The following is a 9,923-nucleotide window of genomic DNA, read 5'->3' as shown; positions in this document are numbered from 1 at the left end:
TCATATACCTACCTGATAGGAAAAAAAAGCTTTCTTTGGCCTGTCTTCATCGGGATGTCAAAGAGGCAAACACCATATTGAAAATCGTAGGTTGTAGCAAAGATAAAAATCAGTGGATTCAAACTTGCATAACTGGTTGATCGAGAAAATTAAGTAATTGAGTTTCCATTGATATACATAGAGAAAGAAATAGACTGTTGATTTGCAAACATATTGTCAATGCACAAATTATGACTTTAAATTTGGGGAGGATTTGAATTTTGAATTTTATTTTAGGGAGAGAAGATATTGGTGAAGATTTGAGCGGAAATAGAAAGCAACTGTGTTTGAGTCAATGGATGATGTCAATAAATAATCCAAGGGTGGAAAATATATGATTAAAATGCAATAATGATTTCTTCAGTTTAGAATTAAAAGTTATCTTTTAATAATATTTAGAGATTAAATTGTTATCATAAAACAATTATAATCACATGTTTTTTTAAATTTCATACAAATACTTTTGGTCACAATAATCTTCCGTGATTATTGGCTAGTATTTGTCACAATTTTTATGTAAAACAATGACAAAATGTGTGAAAATAGTTTGCAATGGTGACGGATTTTAGCTAACATGTGGGCTAAAACATTATTGAAGTTTGATTAATGATCTTTAGTGATGCAAATTCCCAAAACCCCCATGACCACCCTTTTTTTAAAAACCAATGGCCACAGGTCCGTTTTGTACTAGTGTAAAGTCGTAATTTTATGGATATTACATCTTTTATCTCATCATTTAGCAATAAATAATCTATCATTACTGGATATAGTATTATGAATATTGTAATGTTACTTTTACTATTTAAGAAATTGTGTGTCTCCATCCGCTTGTGTAAGATATGGGTATTCCATTTCATCACCAAATGTGATCGGGTGTCATAATAGATGTGTTACCCATATTTCCTATAATTACATGTTTTATGAACACAACAAGCACCGTAATATTGACCGGCCGTTTCTATCGAAAATCTATCACTAAAAATATAGCTTGTCTATCTCCCACCTCCTCCGTCCGCTAGCATACTTATGTATTTATTATTGCTTTTATCACCATGAACGCTTCTCTACTCTTATTTCCAAAAGAATTATACAAAAATGTAAATCATAATAACTTTGAGGAGGGATGATACTATTATGTATATTTCTTTTTTTAAAACGACATATATTAAGCAAAAAATGAGCCCAAGTTAGGCACAAGCTAGCGAGGAAAAACATGTCATTTCAACAATTTACATATTCAACCTAGATGAGTTTAACCAAGTACATCAATTCAAAGTAATTTTACTACTCCTAACTAGGGGTGAGTTATGAAACCGGAAAACCGGACCTGAATCGGTATAACTGGAAAATGTTTCGGTATAACCGGAAAATGTTTAAACGGTTCGGGTATTGGGTTCCTAAATTACTCTTATCCGGGTTCTGGGTATTTCAGGTATGGGGCCAACGGGTCCGAGTTATCCGGGTTTTTTGAACCGGATATGTTTAAAAAACTGAAACCGGGTTTAGTGGGCCAAGGAACCGGTTTAGTGTCCAAGGAACCAGAGTAAAAGAACCGGAACTGAAGGGTTATCTATTGTGATCAACATTCGAAAAGATGACAACTCTCTTTTCTCTTGCTTGACGACTCTCTTTTCTCTACTGGACATTGAAAGGATCCTCATCTGTTTGTGATAATCATCAAATACATTCAATCTTGTTTTTTTTTTTTTTTTTTTTTGCCCTTCTTTGTGATCGACGACAACAAATCGGTTTTTTGGCCCTTATATGTGATCGACGACAACAACAATTCTTCTCTATGTGATCGACAATGGTGGACAATTGGATATATAACAATAAAGATACACAAGTAAATGTCAAGAATTTTGATTTCATGTGTTATGAAGATACACAACTCGTTTTTTTCCCTTCGCTGTGATCGACAATGGTAGACATTCAAATATTATGTTATGTAATGGAATCACCTGTTGTGATATTTATGTTTCAATCGTAGCCTTGGAATCTGAAATGTTAAAAGGGTAAAATGGTTATTTCATCCCATTCAAATGAATTAAGTTCCAATCTTGATTTTGTGCACAAAAGTTACAGTTTGACCTTTTTGGTCAAACAATTTGATTTCGAAAGTCAAAATGCAATTTTTTTTCTTGAAACTTTAGAAAAAAAGAAAAGGTATAAGAAACACGTGACATATGCTTATCAATGGCTTTCTGTTAATCCACAATTCCACATTATACCCCTAACATTTTTCATAAAGACTTGATAATCGAAGGATGAAATTGTCATTTTAAATTCATAAAGTTGCATAATACCCACTTACCCGACATGTGCTTAATTAACACATGTGTTTTTATCTAAATCACTGATTAAGAGATGGCCTAATACTTTCAATGTCATTTTACCTTTTTTCTTTAAAGAATCACATTTAGAATATTCTTGATTCCAAAACAATCAATATAAAGAAAAAAGAACACTCCCTTGCCAATTTTATGAATCAGCCGGGTACTTTCAATGTCATAGCTTTTTCCTAACTTGGTTTTTAATTTTTCAAATATATGTTATTGTTTTTTAAATAAAGAGACTCCATCAGACTAATTTTTTACTTAATATACATAATTCAATAGAGTACTTTATATAAGTGTCCACTGGACTATTTACTTAATAGATATAATCTTAATTGTCATGTATTCTAGGTCAAATTTATGAATCAAGTTGTGTTATTTTTGTGGTTCAAGTATGGATGAGAATTAATTGTCATGTATTGTAGGTCAAGTTTATGAATTAAGTTGTGTTATTGTATTTTAATTGTGTTTTTATTGTTCTCTATTGTAGCTTGATGATGATGATGTGTTCATTGACAACACTCAACAAGAAATCAATGAGGAACCAACATAAAAGAGAAAAAGAGTAGGGAAAACAAGGTCCGATTGTTGGAAATCATTTGAGAAGATTTTTATTGATGGAGTTCGGCATGGAAAGTGGAAATGGTGCGAGAGGGTTCTCAAAGCCGACGAGAATAATACCGGTACGTCTAGCTTAAATAAGCATGCAAAGAATTATAAGCAAAACCCCGAGAATTTGAAAAACCAACAAACATTACAATTTAAAAAAGAACCAACTGGGGAGGGTAGTGTTAGCACTTGGAAACATGACGAAAAACGAATTAAAAAGGCTATGTTGAATTTGTTTGTAGTGGGTGGTCTACCTTTTAAATTTGTAGTAAATGATTCCTTTATTGAATATACAAACACACTAAATGGGAAGGTGGTTGTACCTTGTCAAACAACAATTTCAAAAAAAGTGTCATTGTATTATCAAGAAGAGAGAAATAAGTTGGTAACATTCTTATGTAATCCCCTTAATACGGTTCATTTGACCACCGATTGTTGGACAAGTCCGAGTAAAAGGGTGCATTATATTGTCATTACCGCACACTTTATTGATGATAATCGGAGATGCACAAACAGATAATCAACTTTAAAGAATTAGATATTCAACGGGGGGAAGATATCGGAAAAGAAGTGTTGAAATGTATTCAAGGGTAGGGTATTAAGAATGTCATGACTTGTACGGTTGATAATGCAAGTTCTAACGACAAAGCAATAGAGTTTCTAAAAAACAAATTACCAAACTTGTACAATGAAGGAAAACACTTTCACATTAGGTGTATGACACACATTATCAATCTAATTGTGGGAGGCGGGATGAACAAAAATGGCGAGAGTGTTAAGTGTTTGCAAGACGCCGTAAGATATATTAGAAAGTCCACACAACAGATTGCTCTATTTAAAAAGTGCATGAAAGCCGTCGGGGTGGAATCAACCAAATTTTTGTGCAACGATTGTCCCACTCGTTGGAACTCAACCTACGACTTATTGAAGATCATGGTGGGTTTAGAAAAAGCTTTCTACGAGTATGAAATGGAAGGTAATTTTTTCTGCATTGTTGTTGAATTTTTAACCTATTTAAACTATCATATCTGCTTCATTCGGAGTTCGTTTGGGCTGAACTTTTTTTTAAATTGTAGTTCACTGGTTGACAATAGTTATAGACTCTGGAAACACCTAATTTGCATATTTATTGACTCACTTACAGCCCTCCAAAAATGATATATCAAATCTATTTGAATCTGTTACAACATTATTGTAGAATTTTTAATTAACTTTAAACTGTTATATCTACTTCGTTATGAGTCCGTTTGGGCTATTTTTTTTTTAAAATTGTAGTTCACTGTTTGGCAATAGTTATAGACTCTACAAACACTTTATTTGCACATGTACGGAGTCATTTACAGCCCCCCAAAAATGTTATATATATATATATGTATATTTATATATTTATTTTGTATATATATATATATATATATATATATATATATATATATATATATATATATATATATATATATATATATATATATATATATTGTAACATTTTTTTGATAGATCGTTCCTTTACACGAGATGTGGTAACCCCTGTGAGTGAAGATTTTGTAACTTGTCGAGCAATGGTTTCCTTTCTTGAGAAGTTCAAGGTCAAAACAGAATTCGTGTCGACGACTTCAAAACCATTGGCAAATCGGTTTTTTGGAGAAGTATGTGACATTTACAAGCATAGACGGGTTTGGTCAAAAAACAAACAATTTTATTCAATTGGGAAGGATATGATAGATAAATATGAAAAGTATTAGGGAGATTTTGAAAATTTGAATGACTACATGTACTTTGCGACTATCTTGGATCTGCGAATGAAGACAAAATTTCTTTGACATGCTTTTGAAACATTGATCAAGTACAAGATGCCGGAAAATAAACCCCTTTCCGAATTAGATATTACTGCAAAGGCTAAGTTATTAATCAAGGATATTGAAATGAGATTTGAGAACTTTTTTAATGGTTACAATACCAACTCTAATGTACCATTTGAAACTGGTGGTAGTCAAGATGCCATGCATATTGATGATGATGACGACTTTGTGGGTGACTATTTTGTTCAATCGGCGAACTCATCGGCTTCGAAGGAAAACGAAATTAACATGATACTTGAACGAAGGACAAATCCAAGGCGTTAAAGACTTTGATATACTAGTTTGGTGGAAAAATAATGCATCTCGTTACCCAATTCTCTCGCGGATGACAAAAGGTATAATTTTAATTACATATATTTTTTATTATAATATAGTATAATTTAACATTATATGTTTATGTTATTAGATCTTTTGGGCATTCAAATATCTACTGTGGCATCCGAGTCCGATTTTAGTACAAGCGGCCGCATAATTGATAGTTACCGAGCAAACTTGTCCGCACCTATAATGGAGGCTTTGGTTTGCACCCAAGATTGGGTAATGAAATCAAAGAAGCCGATTGTTGACAACATCGAAGACATTCTTAAAGATGATGACATAGCTAAACGTAACAAACAAATTCATTTTATTATCTAATAACAAAACATTGGTTACATGCTCACTTTCACATTAATTTTTTTTTCTCGTACGTATTAGAGTTGGAAGACGCCATACACACCCAAAATGGAAATGGAAAAAGGCCGACAAATATTAACGAGTAGTTATACTCTTTTTGTTTTTTCTTTTTTTTGTTGATAAATGATTATTGGTTTGTAAGTGTTTGTTTTGGTTGATTAATGTTTTTGAACTTGAATCAAAATTTACTTCTTTGGTATTGTGCATGTGGGTGTAAACAAGTATAAATGAATGATATTTTAATCAATACGGTGCACATCCACATTCCACTTTGAAAATCTTTCGTCTCCGACAAAATTTATATCATTTGGTATCTGAAGAACATATTATTTTTATTACTTTTATTTCCACGTATCTTAAATAAACCACACAACCCAAAATAAATTATCCAATAATCAAATACATAATTTCTTAAAAAAAAATAGTATAAACTATCAAATATGACGTACAATACCTTCTCCAAAATAAATCATCCCTATGAACGTAACTAAAAATTAAAAGGCTGCTAATGTCACATAACTAGCTCATATTTCATAGTAACCTACATGTAATTTTTTTAAACCAACTTTGTTATATCTAGTTACTTAAAAAAAAAATCAATGTCGTCAATAACCTAATACCCTAAATGTAATTTTTTGATTGTTAACGGTTAAAAGATTATGCGATTGAGATAATTACAAAAAAAATCCGGGTATTCCGGTTCTAAACCCATTTGACCCGGTTCTACCTTACCTACTTTCCTATTTCCGGGTTTTCATACCGTACCCGGAACCGAACCGGAACTGGTTTCTATATACCGGTCGGTTTCCGGTTCTAAAAAATCTCGTTAAACGGTTTCGGGTTTTCCGGGTCGGGTCCATTCAGGTTTGGACCCACTTTCATCCCTACTCCTAACCGAAATCCAATAACACGCTTTCACAATACTGTTTTGAAAAAAGAGTCTCCAGTTCTCCATGCACCCTTTTTAAAAGATTCATTGACAATGTTGTTTCTGAAATCCCACAGTCCCCCTAAAAGCTGTAAACAGAAAAAAGAGGGTTGGGAACCATAAATAAATAAACAAATAAACGTTGGTTGTCAGTTAATTCTGAATTAGTTACCCACACAGGCAATAAAAAACAAATGAAAAATAACTTGTCATTTTAAAGAACTGTATATTGCATGTTATTCAATTATAAACTGAAAATAAAGGATGAGGTAGGTATATGATGATGCCTGCGTTTCTGTAGAGGGACTGGGAGAAATTAAAGAGTTTTGTTAGTCCCACATCGGTAGGAAAGTAGAAGGTGTTGAAAGAGAGGGAAGAATAAAAGGTGAGGTGGAGGAGCATTAGAAGCATCTTTGCGCTTGGGGCAATGACTCAGCTAATGAGGTATTAACCGAGGCGCGTCAATTGCTGGTTGAAAACTATTTCCAAACCCCCTCTTTGGCCTTGGGTCTCCCTTGGCCATCGAGAATTTCTGGAAGGGTTTCCTTTGACTGGGAAGCCCTAAAAATTCTTAGTTTGTCAAAACTTTAGTATATCCTAATCCTCCCTCCTAATTAGATGGCCTAAGAGTAATATTAATAATCAGACAGTTTTCATGTAATCAAAAAAAAGTCTGTTAGTAATTATGTGATTTTTTTTTTTTGTATTGTAATTAAATATGGATAGTATTTTTGACCAATTAAATGCATTGATGTTTGTGAAGTCTACATATACGGGAGATTAAATCAGCAAAAATAAAGGTTTGCTCTCCCACATCGGGTGAGAGAAGATTACATACAAGATGGCAGTGGCTATAGAAACCAAGCCCCAAGAAAACAAAAAGCATACCTTTCTCGGCCTTTTGGCTAAGATCAAGTGTAGTATCTGTTCTTATCAGTTTAATATCTGATATGTAGGCCATCGGCCTACTCGATATTAATCTTATTTTTTATGGGGGAGAGTCCATCACAGTGGCTTGCTGCTGGGTCTCTCGAGTGTCGCCTTAGCGTTGCACTACAGCCAGGGCGTGGCGCACCCCTCTAATCCTAGTCTAAAAGTACTTTTAATAGTTTTGAATGGAAGACTTTACTTCTTACCTTGTTATGTCTAATACTTCTATCAGTTTATTCGAACTAGGATCCAACATTCCAAAGAAGAGGTTGGAATTGTTTTTTAGCCTTGGCACACCCGTAGCTCCAATGTAAGTTTAAAACTTATATATATTGGCCTTTAATTAGTAAGATAGGAAGCAAGCTTTTCCTGTGTTCGGAAGGCATATATAGTATAACAGATCCTGCTCAATTAGTAAGATGGTGATCACTTTTATCAACGTTTCCTGATCGCAGTACTGTTCCTATTATACACTTCATCTATAAGTTGACATCGGTAATAATACTACTACAGCACAAATAAGCATATTATGTGGAATTTGATTATGACTATTTATTTGATCCAAAGAAAACATTGTAATTCAGAAGCATGCATCAACTTTGTCTTAATCTTCAATTTTGGAATGGACTTCTCCCATTTACCACAATCAGAGATTACAATTCTCTTAAGAGGGAGAGACCGTATTGATCTAACAGGCCCAGACACACTTGAAATAATGCAATTATATAACTGCCATTTGGCTGTGCGTTTTGCCCAGAGGAAAGGGGAACTAATGGAACACTACAATATATGATGTGAACCTGATCCCACATTGGAGGCTGAAGAAAGAAAACAGAAGCTGGGTTGTTGCATAAAAGGTGAGGGCAGGAGAATGGAAAACTCACTTACCTGGACAGGGTCTATGGGCGATCAAGAAGGTCCATGGCCTAGGTTGGTGATCTCCATTGCACATTACGGAGAGGTGCCTGTCTAAGGTCGGCCCAAGTTGGTCGAACCTATGTCATAATTTGTGCCAGTGGGGGCCTGCGTTCGCGCGGCCCCTACCAATATCCTAGTTTCAACATCTAGCTTTTTTATTGCTTCTTTGAAATAACTTAAATCTGAAAATAAAAATTAAAGAGGATATGTTACAAAAAAGGATGCTTTCAAAATTTCAGGATTTTTTCAAGGTGTAGATTTTTGTCTAAATATGGAAGAACGTGTTAACCAAATGTCTCCGTCACATTTTTCCTTTCTCGAATTTTCAATATCAACTTTCTCTTTACATCTTAATCATGAGAGCTCCTCATGCTATGTTGGTTACTCTATCTGGACCGGGCTTTTTTAGAATGGGGAAATCATAAAATACAAAAATGTGTCCATTTAAATCTAACATGTCTAAGTCCACCGTTACATCTAAAATATATTTTATTATCACAATTCTCCGATTCGGATTAATAAACATCGCATAATAACTTTCAAATTGCACGTCCAAATATCTTTTATCATTCAAATTTCACATCCAAACATTCTTTAGTATGATAAATTTAGTTTCCTAAGGAAATATTAATATAAATTAATATGTGGAGGGTTATTTGGTAACTTAACCAAAGTATAGGTTCCAATACTAATTTAGATAAATTAAATGGACTTAGTTTGTAAATGACTTCCAAATAAAGACTACAAATGGGTCATTTAATTTATAAGATTTAAATCTTGGACTTATGTTCATAGATTTTTCAAGTAAGGGTAGTTTGTAACATTTTTAAAATGAAGTTTGAAATGGTTAGGACTAGTTTTGAAATATTTCCAGGAGAGGGGTGAATTTTGGACATTTTAAAATGAAGTTTAAAAGCTTAGGACTAGATTTGTAAATTTTTTGAGAATGGGGTGAGAAACATTTATTTGGCATGTATGTTTGGTTAACTGGAGGTTTGTAACCTCCTCTCTTCTCGTCGAGTCCGTGCACACACAAAAAAAAAAGGTCATGTGGCTTCTGATCGATCGATGAAGGGCAAGAATCAACAACTAAAAAACAAGACGGAAGTGGAGGTTACTTACTGTCATAAGAGGTGGCTGATGGCGGTGGCACACGGTGGAATGAGCTCCGACGAAGTGGCAGGGGGGAGGGTTCCGAGTAGTTGCTGCCTTTGGTTCTCCTTCTGTTTTCGAGCTGAAATCGACGAGGGGAAGGGTTGGGCTGGTGGTGGGGATTAAGTATAGGTTATAAGGAGGTGCTGGTGGGTTTAGGGTGGTGGAACGGTGGTGTATGGTGGGGTGTGTGTGTGTGTGTAACTGAGAGAGTGAGATAGAAAGAGTTTAGTGAGAAAGAGATCAAGAACTAGAGAGAGGAGATGATGGCTGATGTTATGAGGATTGAGGGAAGACATGAGCTTTTATTTATAGCCTAATGAGGCACTCACATGCCTAAGGAAGCCATACTCTCAAATTAAATTAAACACTCAAGATGGAGATATGCCTTGTACAATTGGAGATGGAGTGTAAGCAAGAAGGAAGGGAGTGGTGGACGGAGATAGGCACGTGGGCTTGAGAAATTGGGAAAAGAGCTGA

General features: G+C 34.3%; 3 non-coding genes across 3 annotated transcripts; all 3 read left to right on the top strand.

Moving 5' to 3' along the window:
* Nucleotides 1–6,852: 6,852 nt before the first annotated feature.
* On the top strand, nt 6,853–7,004 carry LOC111892341 (U4 spliceosomal RNA). The gene has a single exon (XR_008232295.1). It is a non-coding gene; the product is annotated as a U4 spliceosomal RNA (small nuclear RNA).
* A 323-nt stretch (nt 7,005–7,327) lies between these two features.
* LOC111892337 (U2 spliceosomal RNA) lies at nt 7,328–7,523 on the top strand. The gene has a single exon (XR_002850509.1). It is a non-coding gene; the product is annotated as a U2 spliceosomal RNA (small nuclear RNA).
* Nucleotides 7,524–8,253: 730 nt separating this feature from the next.
* On the top strand, nt 8,254–8,417 carry LOC111892329 (U1 spliceosomal RNA). Its single transcript, XR_002850501.1, has one exon. It is a non-coding gene; the product is annotated as a U1 spliceosomal RNA (small nuclear RNA).
* The last annotated feature ends 1,506 nt before the right edge of the window (nt 8,418–9,923 follow it).

This window comes from Lactuca sativa, chromosome 4, assembly GCF_002870075.4.
Source record: "Lactuca sativa cultivar Salinas chromosome 4, Lsat_Salinas_v11, whole genome shotgun sequence".
Classification (NCBI taxonomy): domain Eukaryota; kingdom Viridiplantae; phylum Streptophyta; class Magnoliopsida; order Asterales; family Asteraceae; genus Lactuca; species Lactuca sativa.
Note: the sequence above shows the minus strand (reverse complement) of the source record. Positions and strands in the feature narration are given on the sequence as shown.